At 41.5% G+C, this 21,196-nt stretch overlaps 1 protein-coding gene across 1 annotated transcript in view; it reads left to right on the top strand.

Moving 5' to 3' along the window:
• The window catches only part of KBTBD12 (kelch repeat and BTB domain containing 12), a 174,455-nt gene extending 154,222 nt beyond the window's left edge, over positions 1-20,233 (top strand). The window contains exon 7 of the mRNA XM_053912571.2: positions 18,453-20,233. The gene's annotated coding sequence lies outside the window, so the exon portion shown is untranslated. The remainder of the gene's footprint in view (positions 1-18,452) is intronic.
• Positions 20,234-21,196: the final 963 nt, after the last annotated feature.

Genomic DNA, 21,196 nt, shown 5'->3' with positions numbered 1-21,196 from the left:
TCGAATTTAAACCTGGGAATGCAACCATGCCAGGAGAACGCAGCTTAGGAAGCCCAAAAGCAAGATGTAGCAGCAATGCAGAGCTCTCTCTTAGCAATTTGGAAGAATGCAGGAGAGATGCTGCAGGAAGGAAAGGGGTAAAAGAATCTTGCTGGTCGGCCATAAGAAGGTGCCATGTGGATTAAGAACTGGAGATCCCAGCAACACAGCTGATGGTGCCAGGAACTGAGGGAGGCCTTCCAGCTGAGCATGGATTACTGAGAAGAATCGGGGGCTACCTGAGCCACAGACTTCTATTTCTTTTCCTGAGATACAGTATCCTGGACCAGGCGCAGGGGGCAAAGAAGGACTATGTGTGTTTGTGGGTGTTTTAAGGGACTGTGGGATTTCAACGAAGGCATTAAGTCATTACTCTTAAGTCTGTGTGATTTTGAATAAATTCCTTTCCTTTTCACCAACCTGTAACACGGAGAGTTATAATTCCCTGGTGATGGGCAAGGCGAACCTAGTTCAGGGGGACCCCAGGAGAAGGAAGGGTCCATTTGGTAACATTGCAGGACCCCTTTCCCTGGTGGCCAATCAGAGAAAATCATGGGAGACCACATGTACAGTAGCTTTAAAGTAAACAACTACTTGTACATGCACAATAAAAGCCCACAAAAACTAGCCAGGAAGGATCCGCCCTATAAGAATAGAATCCCTCCAGCCCATGAGGTCAATGTCTGCTTGGAGTTGGCCTGCTCCCATGTTCTCTGCTATAAACTCTGGGTGTTCAGTTCAATTCTTTGTCCCCATCACCAAGAACCTGGTTACCTGTGCCCACCTGTGACATAACTGCTACCAACAATAGACATCCCAGCAGAAAAATGATTGAGACCCACTGTTCTAGGAGTCCAGAGTTGATTGCATGATCATTAACATACTTTTGTATAATGGAATCTAAATATATGTGAAAAATACGTTACAATCCCCTTTAAGAAAAACTATACCAAACTGAACCCCCATTTTTAGATCTCATGATCAATATAAGTAATTATTATATACTTCCTTTTGCTAAAAGTTTAATTTGCTTACACTTTCCTTTTTTTTCCCTTCAGAATGGATACTCTGAATTAGTCAATCTTTAAGTGTGTTCTTTCTTCTACCTAACAAAATCTTCTGTATAGCTCCTCTCATGAATTTTTGGTTTCAGTTATTATATCTTTTTATTCCATGTTTCTATTTTTGTAATTTCTAACTCTTTACTGATATTCCCTATTTGATGAAACAGTGATCTCACACTTTAATTCTTTAGATATGGTTTACTTTAACTCTTTGAATGTATTTAAAATAGCTAATTTAAAATCTAGGAAGTATAACATCTAGGCTTCCTCAGGAACAGTTTCTGTGGATTGCTTTTGATTTCTGTGTATAGGCCATATTGTCTAGATTTTTTGCATGTTTCATAATTTGTGGTTGAAAATGAATATTTAAAGAGTACAATGTAGTGACTCTGGCAATCAGATTCTGTACCCTGCCCTGGGCTTATTTTTATTGTTGTTATTGTTTGCTTTGTTTGTTTGTTTAGTGATTTATCTGAACTAATTCTGTAAAGCCTGGGATCTCTATTGTGTATAGCCACTGAAGTTTCTGCTGAGTAGCTTAGTAGTCAGCTAATTGTGAGACAGATATTTCCTTAAACATGTGGGACGAATAAGCCCCCCAATATATGCTGAGGGGCTCTCTGTGTGGACAAACCTTCAACATTCAGCCAGGCAGGGGAAAATTCTCCCTTACCTTTCACTTCCTGCTTGCGGAGAGCCTCAAGGTCAGCCAGATGCTTGAGTATAGGGCCTTTCACGTATTTGTTGAGCATGGTCACAGCCTTAGGCATGCACATGCTTTACCTGTGTGTGTGGTCTTTAGAGTTGCAGGAATATTTTAGAACTTTGGAAAGCTTCTATGGATGTCCATTCCCTAGTTTTTCCTTTTAAGTTTTTTGGCTAGTCTATTATTTGTCTCAAGTGTTATTCACTACTTCAGACATTTGCTTCTACAAGTTTTTAGGAAATGACCTTGGGGAAAAACACTTCTTGTACTCTGAGCTCCAAGCTGAGTCAAATAAAGACAGCCTTGCAAGTAGGGTCTTCTAGAGAACCTCCACACAAGTCACATAATAACAACTTTCCTGCAACAGGATTTTGAAGGAGCACCAACCCTATTTTGCCATTGCTAGTAACTGCTGGGCTGTTGTTTTTCACCATGATCGCAATTGGAGGTTTTCAAGGTTACTGCCAAGCTGGGGAAGAGATAGGATAATTTAAAACACCACTAAGCTCATTACTCTCATCACGGTTCAGCTGTTTTACTTGAATAAATGCTTCCCGTGTGGCTGAAAGCCTTTGGCTACTTTTCAGAATTCTGAATAAGTTGATTTTTTTTACCATTTTGCCAGTTTTCTTGTTTCTATGGAGGAGAGAATTTTAGGAGGCCATTACTTTGCCATTTTCACCAACATCACTAGAGGTACAGTGTTAACTATTATGGGTTTCTGTTTTTTCAGTCAGTGTGAGTTTAGTAAGGGGACAGAACATTACCAGAGGATGCCACTGACAGCAACTGGGGTGACTGCTGCCACAGAAAGGGAATGCAAAATACCACCCTGAGACCAGATGTACAGGGCAAATGCTCTGTACATATTGGAGTGTACTCTGTGAGTCCACTCTTATTTTAACCCAGTTGTATTAGTCTTCCAAGGCTAACATAGCAAAATATCACAGACTGTGTGGCTTGAACAACACACATGTATTTCTCACAGTTTTGGAGGCTGGAAGTCCAAGATCAAGAAGCCAACAGAGTTGGTTTCCTCTGAGGCGTCTCTCCTCGGCCTGCAGATGGCCTTCCTCCTGCCAGCTCCTCTCATGGTCATTCATCTATGCATATGCATCCCTGGTATCTCTCTGTGTGTCCACATTTCCTCCTCTTATAAGAACACCAGTCATGTTGGATTAGTAACCACCTAATGGCCTCAGTTTAACTTAACCCTTTCAAGGCCTTATCTCTAAATATAGTCACATTAAGAGGTACTGGGGGTTAAGACTTCGCCATAAGAATTTTGAGAGAAACACTACATACACATATTATTGGGACAACTGGATATCTAAGACAGGCCAATAAGTCAGGACAAGTAAAATAGGGAAACTGAGACAGATGGCTGAACAACTGTCCAAGCAATTTACACCCAGATACAAAAGGTCACCTTCCTAGAGATAACATTTAGGCCTCAGTTGTATTTCAACTCCAGGCCCAGAAAAGATCAAAACCAGGCAGGTGGTGCCAGAACCAGCTGCAATAACTAAAGACCCCCTTGCCCTGGCACTGATCAATCAATGGAGACTACGTCCCTGAAATAGCACACCTGCAAAACTGACAAATATTCTGTTAAAACCCTCCCCTAAGAACTCCAGTAAAATTCCTGCCTGCAAGAGATAAAACTCTCAAGACAAAGGATCCAGCATGTGTGCTCTCACTCTGAGGAGCAGCGCACATCATTCCCTTCCCTGTCTTCTTCCCCACAGGCACACATCTCCTAAACTCTAAGGTCCCCATGAGACTTGCAACCAGGGGAGCAATAGGCAGTAGCTGCTCATCTAAGGTTAGTGCCCTGAACCCGTCCCCAAAACCCCTTTTCTTTGACTTCCCAGTGAGTTCAGACATCTCATTCTAGGCACTCTCCCATTGCTTCTTCTACCCTAGGTCCTTTGTTACTTCACTATATCCAGCTGTAATAAACATGCCTTCATAATCACCTGGACTCAGGTTGTGAAATTTTCCCTACACAGTCAAGAACCCACACACTACAGCCTTGCCCTATGCAGACCCACTCAGGGCCAGGTCCCCTGTCCAGTAACAATATCCACATGCAAAAGAATGAAGTTGGAATAAACAACCTAATCCTATATCTATAAGAACTAGAGGAACAATAACAAACAAAGCCCAGAGCAAGAAAGGAAATAATCAAGATCAGAGAAGAATTAAATGACACAGGGACTAAAAGAACAATTCAAAGGATCAATAAATTCAGGAGCTAGTTCTTTGAAAACATAAACAAAAATGACAAGCCTTTAACCAGACTCATCAAGAAAAAAAGAGGGCCCAAATAAAATAAAACCAGAAACAAAAGAAGAGAAACTACAACTGATACCCAGAACTACAAAGAATTGTAAGAAATTAGTATGAACAACTACATGCAAAGAAATTTGAAAACAAGGACAAAATGGACAAATTTGTAGAAACATATAATCCTCCAAAACTGAGTCAAGAAGAAGCAGAAAGGCTGAATACACTGATAACAGCTAGTGAAAATGAACCAGTAATCAAAAAACTCCCAGCATACGAAAGTCCTAGACCAGATGGCTTCACAGGAGAATTTAACCAAACATTTAGGGAAGAGCTAACCTTGATCCTTCTCAAACTATTCCAAAAACTCCAAGAAGACGGAAGACTCCAAACTCTTTTTATGATGCAAGCATCATCCTAATTCCAAAACCAGATAAAGATACAAGGAAAGAAAACTACAGGCCAATATCTCTGATGAACATATATACTAAAATCCTCAATAAAATATTGGCAAACTACATCCAGAAATACATTAAAAAGATCATACACCATGATCAAATGGGGTTCATCCCAGGGATGAAAGGATGATACAACATTCGCAAACCAATAAATATAATACATCACATAAACAAAACAAGGACAAAAATCACATGATCATATCAACAGATGCAGAAAAAGCATTTGATAAGGTACAGCACCCATTTATGGTAAAAAAAAAAAAAAAAAAAACCCACTCAGCAAAGTGGGAGTAGAGGGAGAATTCCTAATCATGATAAAGGCCATATACAAGATACCTACAGCCAACATCATACTCAATGGGCAAAAACTAAAAGCTTTTCCCCTAAGACCAGGAGCAACACAAGGATGTCCACTTTCAACACTTCTATCCAACATAGTATTGGAAGTTCTTGCCACAGTGATCAGACAAGAAAAGTAAATAAAAAGCATCCAAATTGGAAAGGATGAAGTAAAATTCATTATCTGTAGATGACATGACAGTGTACATAAAAAACCCTATAGACTCCACCAAAAAAACTACTTGACCTAATATGTGAATTTAGCAAAATGGCAGGATACGAAGTCAATGTTCAGAAATCAAAGGCATTTTTGTACGCCAACAATGAAATATCAGAAACAGAAATTGTGAAAAAATCCCATATACTATACCAACAAGAAAAACAAAATACCTAAGAATAAACTTAAAAAAGGAAATAAAAGCCCTGGCTGGTGAGGCTCAATAGATTGAGTGCCAGCCTGTGAACCAAAGGGTCACCAGTTTGATTCCCAGTCAGGGCACATGCCTGGGTTGTGGGCCAGGTCCCCAGTGAGGGGGCACATGAGAGGTAACCACACGTTGATGTTTCTGTCCCTCTCTTTCTCCCTCCCTTCCCCTCTGTCTAAAAATAAATAAATAATAATAAATAAATAAAATCTTTAAATGTCTATATTTTTTTAAAAAGAGGTAAAAGATCTGTACTCAGAAAACTATACAACACTGAAGAAAGAAATTAAGGAAGGCACAAATAAATGGAGGTATATACCATGTTCATGGATTGGAAGAATTAATATCATTAAAATGTCCATACTACCCAAAGATATCTATAGATTCAATGCAATCCTTATCAAAATACCAATGACATATTTCACATAGACCAAATATTTCAAAAATGTTTATGGAATCACAAATGACCCTGATAAGCGTCAGCAATTTTGATAAAGAAGAACAAAGTAGGAGGGATCACAATACCTGATATCAAACTATATTACAATGCCTCTGTACCCAAAATAGTCTAGTACTGGCATAATGGATTGAGCGCTGACCTGTGAACCACAGGGTTGCTGATTCCATTCCCAGTCAGGGCACATGCCTGGGTTGTTGGCCAGGTCAGATCCCCAGTAGGAGGCACACAAGAGGCAAACATTGGTATTTTTCTCTCTCTCGTTCTCCCTCCCTTCCACTCTGTCTAAAATAAATAAGTAAAATCTTAAAAAAAAAAAAAAAAAAAGAACAGACACACAGACCAATGTAACAAAATAGAGAACCCAGAAATAAACCCATGACTCTACAGTCAATTAATATTTGACAAAGGGGACAGAAGCATACAATGGAATCAAAATAGACTCTTCAACAAATGGTGCAAAAAAATGAAACTTGACCACCAACTTACACCATATACCAAAATAAACTCAAGATGGATAAAGGACTTAAGTATAAGTCATGACACCATAAAAGTCCTAGAGGAGAACATAGGCAGGAAAATTTCAGATATCCCACATAGCAATATTTTCATGGATATGTCCCATAGGGCAACAGGTATAAAGGAAAGAACAGACAAATGGGACTACATCAAGTTAAAAAGCTTCTGCATGGCTAAAGAAACATCAACAAAATGGAAAGGGAGACAACCATATGGGAAAACATACTTGCCAGTGATACATCGGACAAGGGTTTGATCTCCAAAATATATAAAGAACTCCCGTGACTCCACACCAGGAAGACAGACAATCCAATTAAAAAATGGGCAAAGGACCTGAAAGACACTTCTCCAAGGAGGACATACAGAGTGCCCATAGACACATGAATACATGTTCAACATCACTAGCCATCAGAGAGATGCAAATTAAAACCACAATGAGAGACCACTTCACATACTGGTCAGAATGGCCTTTACTTATTTTTCTTTTTTTAAAAATATATTTATTGATTATGCTATTACAGTTGTCCCATTTCCCCCCCTCCACACTCCACTCCATCCTGCCCACCCTCTCTCTCCCGCATTCCCCCCCTATAGTTCATGTCCATGGGTCATACTTATAAGTTCTTTGGCTTCTACATTTCCTATACTATTCTTACCCTCCCCCTGTCTATTTTCCACCTATCACTTATGCTACTTATTCTCTGTACCTTTCCCCCCTCCCCCTCCCACTCCCCTGTTGATAACCCTCCATGTGATCTCCATTTCTGTGGTTCTGTTCCTGTTCTAGTTGTTTCCTTAGTTTGCTTTTGTTTTTGTTTTAAGTGTGGTTGTTAATAACTGTGAGTTTGCTGTCATTTTTACTGTTCATATTTTTTAATCTTCTTTTTCTTAGAGAAATCCCTTTAACATTTCCTATAATAAGGGCTTGGTGATGATGAAATCCTTTAACTTGACCTTATCTGAGAAGCACTTTATCTTCCTTCCATTCTAAATGATAGCTTTGCTGGATAGAGCAATCTTGGATGTAGGCCCTTGCCTTTCATGACTTGGAATACTTCTTTCCAGCCCCTTCTTGCCTGTAAGGTCTCCTTGGAGAAATCAGCTGACAGTCTTATGGGAACCCCTTTGTAGGTAACTGTGTCCTTTTCTCTTGCTGCTTCTAAGATTCTCTCCTTCTGCTTAATCTTGGCTAATGTAATGATGATGTGCCTTGGTGTGTTCCTCCTTGGGTCCAGCTTCTTTGGGACTCTCTGAGTTTCCTGGACTTCCTGGAAGTCTATTTCCTTTTCCAGACTAAGGAAGTTCTCCTTCATTATTTGTTCAAATAAGTTTTCAATTTTTTGTTCTTCCTCTTCTCCTCCTGGCACCCCTATAATTCTGATGTTGGAACGTTTCAAGATGTCCTGGAGGTTCCTAAGCCTCTCCTCATTTTTCCAAATTCTTGTTTCTTCATTCTTTTCTGGTTGGATGTTTCTTTCTTCCTTCTGGTCCACAGTGTTGATTTGAGTCCCAGTTTTCTTCCCATCACTATTGGTTCCCTGTACATCTTCCTTTGTCTCTCTTAGCATAGCCTTCATTTTTTCATCTAGTTTTTGACCAAATTCAACCAGTTCTGTGAGCTTCTTGATTACCAGTGTTTTGAACTGTGCATCTGATAGGTTGGCTGTTCGCTGCTTAGTTGAATTATTTCTGGAGCTTTGAAGTGTTCTGTCATTTGGGCCATTTTTTTTTGTCTTGATGCTTCTGTTACTTAAGGGGGCGGAGCCTTAGGTGTTGGGGGGGAAGGGGGGGTAACGCTGGTCACTGTGCTGTGACACTGTACGTGGGGGAGGGGCCAAGAGGGAGCAATGGCGCCTGCTCCACTCTCCACTGGATTTCAGTCACTCCCTGTGCTACCCACAATTAAACTGGGCCCCTCTGGTGCTGGTTCCCCAGTGGGTGGGTTTTTGCATGCTCTAGGCCCCTGTGGGTCTCTCCAACGCCCTCTCCTGTGAGGCTGGGAGTTTCTCTTGCTGCCACCCCAACCCCCAAAGGTGTTTTCACTCAGAGGTCTGATGCTTTATTTCCGCACCCCCCCCCCCGCCCCGCCCCTGCACTGGAGCCCTGGGTTACGCGGTCTGCTTCGCTCCCTGCCATTTGTTCCGGTTTATCTATGCGTGAATGTGGGGCCGCGGGATCTGCTACCCGCGCTCTGCCTGCCCTGTTCTCTGCCACTCTGAGTCCAGCCCTCTCGGTTTATCTGTGTGCGACTGTAGGGTTGCAGGGTCTGCTAGTGGTCAGACTGCCTGCCCCGTTTGTCCCACACTCCACCAGTCTTGGTCCCGCCACGGCAACGCAAGTCCTCTTCGTCCCTGCTGCCCATCTCTGCCCCTCCTACCGGTCTTGATGAATGTTTATTTTTTATCTCCTTGGTGTCGTACTTCCTTGTCGTTCGATTTTCTGTCAGTTCTGGTTGTGCGAGGAGGAGCAGTGTGTCTACCTACGCTGCCATCTTGGTTCTCCCAGAATGGCCTTTATTAACAAGACAGACACCAAGTGCTGACAAGGTTGTAGAGAAAGGGGAACCCTAGTACACTGTTGGTGGGAATGCAGAGTGGTCCAGCCACTGTGGAAAACATTATGGAATTTCCTCAAAAAACTAAAATAGGAACTGCCTTTTTAAAATTTTATTTTTATTTTTTATTGCTATTCAAGTACAGTCATCTCCATTTTCCCCCTCCTACTCCTCCTCACCCACCCTACCCCACCTCTCACCCTCAATCCTGGAACTGCCTTTTGATCCAGTGAATCCACTGATAAGATTATACCCTAAAAACCCTAAAACACCAATCCAAAAGAACCCATATAACCCATGTTTATAGCAGCATTATTTACAATAGCCAAGTGCTGGAAACAGCCTAAATGCCCATCGGTAAATGAGTGGGCCAAAGAACTGTGGTACATTTACACAATGGAATACTACACAGCAAAAAGAGAGAGGGAAATCCTACTTTTTGTGAGAGCATGGATGGAACTGGAGAGTACTATGCTAACTGAAATAAGCCAGTCAGTAAAAGACAAATACCATATGATCTCAGCTGTAAGTGGAACCTAATCAACAAAACAAACAAAGGAGCAAAATAGAATGAGAGACATGGAAATAAAGAACAAACTGACAGTGACCAGAGGAGAGTGGTAAGGGGCATAATGGGGACCCTGTTATAGAGGGTCCCATGGGCACTGACCCATGGGTAGGGATTGACTGTGGGAGCAGGGTAGGGGGGGCAGGGCAGGGAAAGCAACAGGGAAAAATGTGGGACTATGATTGAACAACAATAAATTTTTAGAAAAGAAAAAGTGAATTAAGTTGGACCCCCACCTCACATCATGTATGAAAATTAACACAAAATGGATGTAAGAGCTAAAACTATACAACTCTTAAAACAAACTGCATATAAATCTTCTTAACCTTAAATTAGACATTAATTTCTTATGACAACTAAAGCACAAGCAACAAAAGAAAAATGGATAAATTGGATTTCTTCAAACTTAAAAAAACTTTTGTGCTTCAAAGGTCACCATCAAGAAAGTAGAAAAGACAACCCTCGGGTAGAAAATATTTATAAATCATATATTTGTTAAGGAACTTGTATCCAGAATATGTTTTTTTTAAAAAAAAACTCTTGCATTCAACAATAAAAAGATAATTTGAAATGGGCAAAGAATTTGCCCTGACTGCTGTGTCTCAGTGGACTGAGCGCTGGCCTGTGAACCAGAGGGTCTTTTCCATCAGGGCCCATGCCTGGGTTGTAGTCCTGGTAGTGTGAGAAGCAACTAACCAATGTTTCTCTCGCATGTTGATGTTTCTCTCCTTTTCTTTCTCCCTCCCTTCACCTCTCTCTAAAAAATAAATAAATAAATAAATAAGGGCAAAGAATTTGAATAGACATTCTTCAAATAAAATGGACAATAAGAATTAAAATAAAATTATCAATATCATTAAAGGTGCTTAACATCAGCAGCCATCAGAGAAATGGACATCAAAACCAGGTGAAATACCAGTTTGTACCCACTAAGATGATTATAATTAAAAAAAAACAATTTAAAAAACAAGTATTAGTGAGGATGTGGAAAAATTGTAACTACTGTACATTGTTGCTAGGAATGTTAAATGGTGCAGATGATTTGGATCACAACTTGGCAGTTCCTCAAATGTTAAACATAGAAATCGTGGAGCTTTATCTCTGAGCCCCACGTCCACCATGGATGAGAATAAGTCTACCAAGACATGATCTGCTTGGGGAGGAGAGGTGGCTGATCTCTCAAAGGAGAAGGGCCCCAGAGCCTTTTCCTCCATGGGCTTTTATTAGGTTCATTTTGCACAGGAATACAGATAAAGCTCATTAATCACTGTCAGGCAGTAAGGGTCAAACAACACATAACTTATAGAGAACTTTGAGGGCTTATTCTGAGTTACGGTCAGTTAGTTAAAGGACTATAAAACTTTGGGAGACAAACTCATTTCAGGCCTGGACCCTTATCATTTAAGCTGAGGGTATAAATAAAGTAGGTTTCACTGGATTGTATGCATTCTTTCTTAGGCTTGATTCCCCAGGAAATTTGCCCCTCCCAGCACAGGGCTGCACTGCCCTCTGTTATTGTTTCAGGCTCAAGTCAGGCAGGGGAAGTAAGGCAGCCAAGAGATTAGGAGACTTCTTGCAGACAGAATGAGGATGCAGGCTATTTCAAAGCCGAGGGGCGAGGGTCCACCACCCCCTTTTTCTATGGCCCCCCGAGTCCTTCCCTGTGGGCCTTTTCTGTGACCATGCCTGTCTTAGGTTGTTCCTCCCTTGAGGAATCTTACTCGTCATTGGCTAACTGGTCAAGCTCAGGGCCAAGCAGGGTGAAGTAAAGCGGGCAGAGATGGCACCCTGCCAGGGAGATAAGCTTTGTCTCCTTAATGGCTTATGGTCCCAAGGTCTGTGACTCAGCCTTAACCATGGGGGTTTACAGCTTCTGAAACCAGGCAGTGCAGTTCCCAACACATAGAGACACCATGTGACTTAGCAATGCCATACTTATGTATATATATCCAAGAGAACTGAAAGCAAATATTCACACAAAATCTATACATGAATATTCATAGCAGGATTATTCATAGTGGTGACAAAGTAGAATCAACCCAAAGCCCACCAACTCACAAAAAGGTGAGTAAAACACACTGCTAAATATTTAATGCAATGGAATATGATTCAGCCATAAAAAGGAAGGAAATTCTGACACATGCTACACCATGGACGTACCTTGAAGACACTATGCTAAGTGAAATAAGCCAGTAATGAAAGACCATATATTATATAATTCCATTTATATGAAATATCCAGAAAATGCAAAGCCATAGAGAAAGAATTAATGGTTGCCAATAGCTGGAAGTTGGTCAGGGATGAGGGTAAATTGACAGCTAATGATATGGGGTTTCTGTTTGGGATGGTGAAAATGTCCTAAAGTTAGATAGTCATAATGTTTTGACAGACATGTGAATGTACTAAAAGCCTCTGAATTGTACAGATAAATTGGCGAATTTTGTGGTGTTTGAATTCAGAAATCTCACAAAACAAGCAATACATACACACAACTGTACATCTATAAAAGCAAACAGGTTCTGAAATCATTCTTTCAAGAGTTAAGTAAACACTAGGGCAGTTATCATGGCAACCTTGTGATCTCCTGTGACTTACTAACCTCAGCTGTACTCTTGATAGCTGCAGTTGCCACTAAGTGAGCTGAACAAGTGAGGAGTCACAGTGACTATTTTATAAGAATAATGTTGAGTATCATGCACAGCCTGCTGGCCTGAATCTGACATAGTGATTATAGGGGACCATTCCACGTGGTGTGGGGAATGTAGCCCAGCCCCCACTCAGAAAGGCCAGTAGGGAGTGAGGTCCAGTACACAGGACCCACGCTCACGGATAGGTTTTACAGTGGGGAATCAGGCCTGCATTGTACCTAGGCTGCTTTGAGGCTTGCTTTTGCTAAAACTCCCTCACCCTGAATTGAGGCAGCAAATGTATACTGCGTATCTTTAAAGTAACTTCCTAAAATCTATGCTAAACCTCCCAAGGATGAGTGTAACCAGTTCCACCACTTTTCCCTTTACATTTGAAAATATCCTTCTTTTTTGGTGTAATTAGCAACATCCTCTCCTTTGTTACATAATCTGTAAAAGGTAACCACCTAAAGAGAACCTGTGCATAGTAAATGAGGACCATCCTCAATGTAATGTGCCCAGAAAAGCAATAAAAGCCTGTCCAGGCAAGGGGCAGGGCTGGCCCTCTCTTTCACTGAGAGAGCAGCCATGTCATCCCTTTTCCTCCACAGGATTTCTGTAGTCCATGTGAATTTGTCTCATTTCATCCATAACGCCACAGACACTGTGGGCCGGTGTCCACATCAGCAACAGTGGATGCTTTTCCAAATCTCAGTGTTGAAGACCACAGACAGCCACTGCAAGTTTGGGCAAAATCCGTCATGAAAGCCTATCAAATGGAAAATTGGGTTTATTTGTGAATTATAAAATATTTTCTTTAAAGTATCTGAAATTAATTATTTTGAAGTAAACTTTGTTAGGGCTCTTGTGGTCTTTAGAGAGGTATTGCAACATAATCAAAATATCCTACAGTAAAAGACAGAAGACAACAAACTCAATGTGAGGCCAAGGTAATTGGAGTAGAAGTGCTTGAATCCTCTTCCAGAATTATGTTTATTTTCACATGAAAAATCCAAGAAACAGCCCCATCTGACCTTTACAGGACCCTAGAAAAAACTTCTGCAATCACATTCAGACCTTATCTATCAAGTAAATAAATAAATCACATGGTTCCAAAATTGGAAATCTGATGTTGTATTTGCTTCAGATTATTTGGAAGAAGTAGAAGATACTCCAGACTGCTTATGTTTTTGTCCCTTTCCTAGATGCTAAGGATAGTAAATGAGACAGCTGACGGTATTCTCAGCTCCAGGATTCTATGCCCCCACCCCTACAGGAGGGCTATAGTAATTCTGTAACTTGAGATCAGTTATTTTTAAAACACCACAGTTAAGTGTCCCTGATGTGTGTGGCTTTCATTTGTTCATCATTTCATGCTTAAATAACCTTGGGAAAATTCCTTAACCTAAATTACAAAATTCTTTGTTAAATGGGATTAATAGTACTTTCATCATAGTGTCCATGTGAGGACTGAATTAGTGCATGTCAAACAGGACTGCTGCACTGTCACCCCAAGGTGGCAACATCCTCATTAGATTCTGTGTGACTCCCTTAGAGTGGAGCTGTGCAGCAGCACAGTCTGCATAGCCAGCCATACCAGGCAGTCCTACCTAACAACACATATGGCACACGGCAAACACTCAATAAATGGCAGCTAGTTTAATAATAATTACTATAATAGTAACTTTTTCTTGAAATAAAGGCAAATTTGCCTTTGGATGTTTCAAAGAGGCTTGGGTTAATAACAAAAAGGAAATTAGCAAACACTACACTTTCCAGACCAGGAATTTTTCTAGGTGATTTCATCTGCATTATTTCACTTAATCTTCACCACAACTCCATATTATCACCTCTCCTTGACAGATTAAGAAACTAAGACTCAGAGATTTTTTAAAATACATTTTATTGATTATGCTGTTAAAATTGCCTGAATTTTCCCCCTTTGCCTTGCTCGACAGGCACACTCCTTCCCTCCAGCAATCTCCCCCCTTTAGTTCATGCCCATGGGTTGTGCATATAAGTTCTTTTGGCTTAACAACTTCTTATATTATATTTAACATCCCCATCTATTTTGTAATTACCAATTATGCTTCTTAATCCCTGCACCTTTTCCCCCATTCTCCTCCTTCCCCCTCCCAGTTGATAACCCTCCAAAATGTACCCCAGATTAATAAATTACTCCATATCTACAATTCTATTCCTGTTCTGGTTGTTTGCTTAATTTGATTTTTTGATTCAGTTGTTAATAGTTGTGGATTTGTTGCCATTTTAATGCTCATAGTTTTGATCTTCTTTTTCTTAAGTCCCTTTAATATTTCATATAATAATGGCTTGGTGATGATGAACTCCTTTACATTTACCTTGTCTGGGAAGCACTTTTATCAGCCCTTCCATTCTAAATGATAGCATTGCTGGATACAGTAATCTTGGATGTAGGTCCTCTCTTTTTCATCTCTTTGAATACTTCTTGACAGTCCCTTCTTGTCTGCAAGGTTTCTTTTGAGAAATCAGCTGACAGTCTTATGGGATCTCCTTTGTTGGGAACTCTATGCTTTTCTCTTGCTGCTTTTAAGATTCTTTATCTTAAACTTTGGCATTTTAATTATGATGTGTCTTCTTATGGGCCTATTTGAGTCCAACTTGTTTGGGACTCTGTGTTCCCTGGACCTGTATGTCTATTTCTTCACCAAATTAGGGAAGTTTTATTTCATCATTTTTTCAAATAAGTGTTCAATTTCTTGCTCTTTCTCTTCTCCTTCTGGCACCCCTATAATTTGGATGTTGGTACATTTAGAGATATTCTAGAAGTTCTTTATACTATCCTCGTTTTTTTGAATTTTTTTCTTCTTGTTCTAGTTGAATGCTTATTTCTTCCTTATGTTCCAAATTGTTGATTTGAACCCCAGCCTCATCCACTCCACTGTTGGTTCCCTGTAGATTTTTCTTTATTTCACTTAATGTAGTCTTCACTTCTTCCTTGGTCTTTTTTATGTTGTTGCTGTACACAATGAGTTCTTTGAACATCCAAATAACCAGTGTTTTCAACTCTGCATCTGATAGGTTGGTTACCTCCATTTCGTTTAGTTCTTTTTCTGGGGTTTTTGTTCTGTTCTTTCATTTGGGCCATATTTCTTTGTTTCCTCAATTTGGCAGCCTCCCTCTTTGTTTCTGTGTATTAGATAGAGATGCTTTGACTTCCTTAGTAGTGTGGCCTATTGTAAAAAAGGCACCTGTAAAAAGTAGTGTGAAACCTCAGGTAATTGCTAAGGCCAGGCAACCTGCTTCACCATTTTGTGGCTCTGTGTTGGGGGAGGGCACAGAGGGGACAATGCCACTGACTAGTTTCTGGAGGTTTGCCTGGCACTTGCCCTGTTTCCAGTCATTTCACTTACCATATTTTGCCATGTATAATGCACAGGGCTTTTTTGCCCAGATTTTTTAGGGAAAAATAAGAATGCACATTATTCCTGGGTATAATAATTCCATACCTCAGGGCACATGCCTGGGGTGTGCGCCAGGTCCCCAGTGCGGGGCGCACAGGAGGCAACCACACATTGATGTTTCTCTCCCTCTCTCCCTCCCTTCCCCTCTCTCTAAAAATAAATAATAATAATAATTCCATACCATGGGTACAGTCATGGGTATAGTGATCCCATGTATAATAATGTGCACAAAAACATGGGTGCACATTGTGCACAGGAGTGTATTATACACAGGGAAATATGGTACTCCCTCTATGTGACTGGTGCCCTTCCAGCTGTTGCCCTGGTGCTGAATCCCAGAGGGGGTAGGTCTGCAAAAGTTCTAAGTCCCTGCAGGTCCTTTAAGCAGAGGCTCCTCAAAATCCAGCAGTTTCTTCTGCTGCCCCAAACCCAACTGGTTGTTACAGCCAGAAGTTATGGGGACTTACCTTCCTGGTGCTGGAACCCTGGGCTGTATGGTCTGGCCTGGAGTTGGGATCCCTCACCCCCAAGTTATCCCTCCCAATTGTTATCCACCACACATGAATGTGGGACCAGCTGTTCCACTGCCTATCCGTGCCACACCATGTCTCACGCCTCTCCGCCCATCTCCACATCGTTGACCCTCCTACCCATTTAGACAAAATGTGGCTTCTTTAAACCCTTGGTTGTCAGACTTCTATCCAGTTTGGTTTTCTGATGGTTCTGGGTGTTACTTGTTTCAAGGTCTAGTTGTAATTTTTTCTGTAGTTGTGCAAGGTAAAGCGTGTTTATGTTCACCTCATTCTTGACTGTAAGTTCTCAGACTCAGATTATTACATAAATTACATGACTATTAAATATTTGAGCTAGAATTGAAACAGAATGGAGAATGTGAATCTGTTGGACTCTATATCCAATGCTCTTTCCTCAGTAGCAAGCAGCAGACTGGTGGCAGCAGTGAGTTGGATGGGGGGGGGGGAAGATGCTGCATTGTTTTTTGCCCACCCAGCATCTATTCTTCCTTCTTCTGGAAATAGTACCCTGATTTTCCATCATAGATAGAACTTTACCTCAGACATTCTCAATCAGTGTGATTTGGATAAGACTAACGGCCAGTCAGTTTATTCTGTACTGTATGGTCACAGTGATGGTTCAGGGGTGAACACTTGGCCCAAGTCAGTTTGATTAAACTTAATCCCAGGATTTTTGTAAGGACTGTGGGAAAGACAAAAATCTCTCCTGCTAGATTTTAAACTATGAAGACTGGGACTTTAGAGGGTCACGCTGAGGAGGGGTGCTATATTCAAAAGACAGCAGAAAATAGATGGAGAGAAATTGGGTCTGACACATTCTAAGCCCTTTGTTTAGGGCTTAAATCAATCTTTGTTTAGATCTACATGAGCTAAATAATTCCAGTATTTTTTTCTCAAAACTATTCAAACTGTTGTGCTTTTCTGTTTGTTGTTTTTTGTTGTTGTTGTTTTGGGTTATTTTTTGTTTTTGTCATGCACAATTGAGAGAATCCTGATGGATTGAGAGAAGTGAAAAAATTAATACAGGGAGTTCTTAAATGCATTTAAGCACCAAGCCTTGTCTCTAAGTGATCTGTTAACAACGTTAACTCTGGGTAGTGAGAATAAAGATTTTGTTCTCTTAATCTTTTTATTAATATTTTTTAATTTTATTTATTTATAAATTATTTTATTGTTCAATTACAGTTGTCTGCATTTTTCTCCCCACCCCTCCGTCCAATCCCATCCAAACCCACCTCCCTCCCTTGCTTCCACCCTCCCCCTTGGTTTTGTCCATGTGTCCTTTACAGTATTTTCTGAAAATCCTTCTCCCCACCAAAAGAACTTATGCACCTCAACGTTCACAGCAGCACAATTTACAATAGCCAAGTACTGGAAGCAACCTAAGTGCCCATCAGCAAATGAGTGGATCAAAAAATTATGGTACATTTACACAATGGAATTCTACACAGCAGAGAGAAAGGAGCTCATACCCTTTGCGATAGCGTGGATGGAACTGGAGAGCATTATGCTAAGTGAAATAAGCCAGGCAGTGAGGGACAAATACCATATATTCTTTTAATCGTTATGTGCTTTTTCATTTAACTTGACTAAAAGATCAGAAGAGGTAAGAAAATTTCACTAAAATAAAATATTTTTTAAAAATAAAAAGAAAAAAAGAAAAAACAGTAGGGGAAGTAAGGGGGGGAAAGAGAAAAAAAGAACAAGTTCTAGCACATAAAAAGGAAAATAATGAAAAAAATTTAATATATTTTATCGAATATGCTATTACAGTTATCCCATTTGCCTCCCCTTTATTCCCGTCCACCCTGTACACCCCTGACTACCAGCAAACCCCCAACCCCCGGGCCTTAGTTTGTGTCCATGGGTCATACATATAAGTTCTTTGGCTTCTACATTTCCTATACTATTCTTAACCTCCCCCTGTCTATTTTGTACCTACCATTTATGCTTCTTATTCACGGTACCTTTTTCCCATTCTCCTCCCTCCCCCACCATGTCGATAACCCTCCATGTGATCTCTATTTCTGTGATTCTGTTTCTGTTCTAGTTGTTTGCTTAGTTTGTTTTTGTGTTTGTTTTTTTTAGGTTCAGTTCTTGATAGCTGTGTTTGTTGCCATTTTACTGCTCATAGTTTTCATCATCTTCTTTTTCTTAGATAAGTCCCTTAAACATTGCATATAATAAGGGCTTGGTGATGATGAACTCCTTTAATTTGACGATATCTGTGAAGCACTTTATCTGCCCTTCCAATCTAAATGATAGTTTTGATGGATAGCATAATCTTGGATGTTGGTCCTTGCCTTTCATGACTTCAAATACTTCTTTCCAGCTCCTTTTTGCCTGCAAGGTTTCTTTTGTGAAATCAGCTGAAAGTCGAATGGGAACTCCTTTGTAGGTAACTGTCTTCTTTTCTCTTTCTGCTTTGAAGATTCTCTCCTAGGAAGATGGCGGCAACATAGGTGGGAGCGGAATCCACTTCCCCTCAGCGCCAGGGAAATACCTAGCTGATCCGAGGAGCAGAGCGAACAGCCAACAGTATTCCAGCATATACGAAGATTAGAGACCAAAGATAGAGGACATTGAAAGATCTGACGGTAAGAAGAGTGCTCAAGGACAATAAGGTCCCCGGTCCCGGGAACGCGCGCGGTACAAGGCCGGCAGAAGCGCCAGCCCTGGCGCAGGGTCGGCTGCAGGAGTCTTGGGAGAGGGCCAGGCTGCGCTGTGAGCAGCCAGGTGCTTGATTGGACCAGGGGAGCTTGAAAAGGAGGAATTTCTCAAAAAGAAAAAGAAAATAGAGACACTCAGGGGCTAGTTAGAGAACTCTCGGTAGTAACCAAGGCCACTGGCGCCCCTCCCCCCTCCGCCCCTGGACTGCGAGCCGGGGGGATAAACAGCACAAAAAGTGAGGGCGCTCAGCCGAGGTCCGGTCGCGCGCGCGCGCGCGCGCACACACAGATTAGCGAACGGGGCCCATACATGAAACCCCGGAGGGGCGCCCACACCTGAAACCTCCGAGATCATTTGCAGCTGAAGGCTAGCTGCTCCACCCACGGGCCCAGGACCTTGGAGCCGAGTGCCGTGTGGTTCAGTCCCGGGGCGGCCCCGCCCGCTCGAGAGACTCAAGCCCAGGGCGGCTGGATCAGCCCCCAAGCATAGAACCTCAGGCCCGGCGGATTGCGTGCTCGCCTAGCGCAGGGCCGGCTGGGTGCGCGTTTTCGGGCACAAAGCTGCTGGCGAGCGTACTAACTCCAGAGTCCCTAACCCGGGCGGCTCGATTGGTCAGCAGGCTGCGCGCTCAGGGCACAAAATACGTCACAAACCCAAAGCGGCTGGATTCCCCTGCTGCGCGCGCACGCCTACCAAGCCAAAACGGCAGGAGCCGCTGCTTGCGTGTCCCAAGAACAAAGCGGCTGGAGTGGCTGATCAACGGCCTGATTGACTGCCAGGGACCACACCTACAAAACAGCGAAGAGTGTGACCCAGGAAGGGAGAAAAGTGAAACCAATCCTTCCATCCACCCCCTCCCGTTGCACAGACAGGACACCAGCAGATATAACCTGACCGGTTTAAAGCCAACAGAAGATTTCTTTTCTTTTATTTTTTCTTATCTTTTTTCTTTTCTTTCCTTTCCCCCTGAATTCCTTCTTCCTCTCTCCTTTTTTTCTTTTTTTTCATTCCTTCTTCCTCCCATCCTTTACCATTTTTATGTCTTCTTCCTGCCTTCTTCTATCTATTTCTATGTTTTAATTTTTGTTAAAATTCCTTCTTATCTTGCCTACGATCTTTCTTTATTCCTTCTTCCCTCCTTCCTTCCTTTCCTCCATTCCTAGTTCCTTTTTCCCTCCTTCCCATCTTTGTTTTGGTTTTTTTTGGGTGTGTTTTTTTTTTTTTTTTGTGGTTTCTTTTGTGTGTGTGTGTGTGTGTGCGTGTGTGTGTTTTCCTTTCTCCCCCCCTTTCTCTTTTTCCCACAGATGAGACAACAAAACCTGGAGGGCTGAAAAGACTAGAGTTAGACCGTGTTAAACACAAAAACGTCACCTCAAGACCAGTGAGCACAGGAGAGTAAGGAGACAGCACCACCGAATCCCATTGGCATTCTACCATAGAAGTTCATATCATAAATCCAGGGAGTCAGAACAAAGCAATTTAAGAAGCAGAGGCCAACAAGAAGAGCCTCACAAACAATGGGAAGACAAAGAAACAATTCCCAAATGAAAGGAAAGGAGGAAGTCTCAGAAAGAATACTAACCGAAAAAGAGGCAACTCAACTATCAGATACTGAGTTCAAAGCAATGGTCATCAGGAAGCTCACTGAGCTCTCTGAGCTCAAAGAGAACTACCAGAAACTACAAGGAAACTACAATGAACTCACTGCAAACTATATCAACATGAAAAAGGAAATAGAAAATATCAACAAGAGCCAAGAGGAAATGAAGAATACAATTTCTGAATTGAAGAACACAGTAGAAGGAATTAAAAGCAGACTTGATGAAGCAGAGGATCGGATCAGCGAGCTGGAGGATAAAGTAGAAAAAAACACCCAGAAGGAGCAAGAAAAGGAAAAGAGGCTCAGAAAGAATGAAGAGGCAATAAGGGAAATGCAGGACAGCATGAAACGTAACAATATCCGTATAATAGGAATACCAGAAGGAGAAGAAGAAGAGCAAGGGATAGAAAACCTGTTTGAAAAAGTAATGATGGAAAATTTCCCTAATCTGAGGAGAGAAAAAGTCACCCAAATCCAGGAAACACAGAGAGTCCCAAGCAAGAGGAACCCAAAGAGACCCACTGCAAGACACATCATAATTAAAATGGCAAATTTCCAAGACAAAGAGAGGATCTTAAAGGCAGCAAGGGAGAAAAAGGAAGTAACATACAAGGGAGCCCCAATAAGGTTAGCAACTGACTTCTCAATGGAAACGCTCCAAGCCAGAAGAGAATGGCAAAAAATATTCCAAGTAATGAAAACCAGAGGCCTGCAACCAAGACTACTTTACCCAGCAAGGCTCTCAATTAAGATAGAAGACCAAATAAAGAGTTTCCCAGACAAAAGAAGTCTAAAAGAATACAGCTCCACCAAACCAGCTCTGCAAGAGATGCTAAAGGGACTGCTTTAAGGAAAGGAAGGAAAAGAGAAAGACAGAGGAACACAGGTAGGAAATAATGGCAATG

This window comes from Desmodus rotundus, chromosome 10, assembly GCF_022682495.2.
Source record: "Desmodus rotundus isolate HL8 chromosome 10, HLdesRot8A.1, whole genome shotgun sequence".
NCBI classification, from domain to species: domain Eukaryota; kingdom Metazoa; phylum Chordata; class Mammalia; order Chiroptera; family Phyllostomidae; genus Desmodus; species Desmodus rotundus.
The sequence above is the reverse complement of the archived record's forward strand: the minus strand, read 5'-3'. Positions and strand labels throughout refer to the sequence as shown.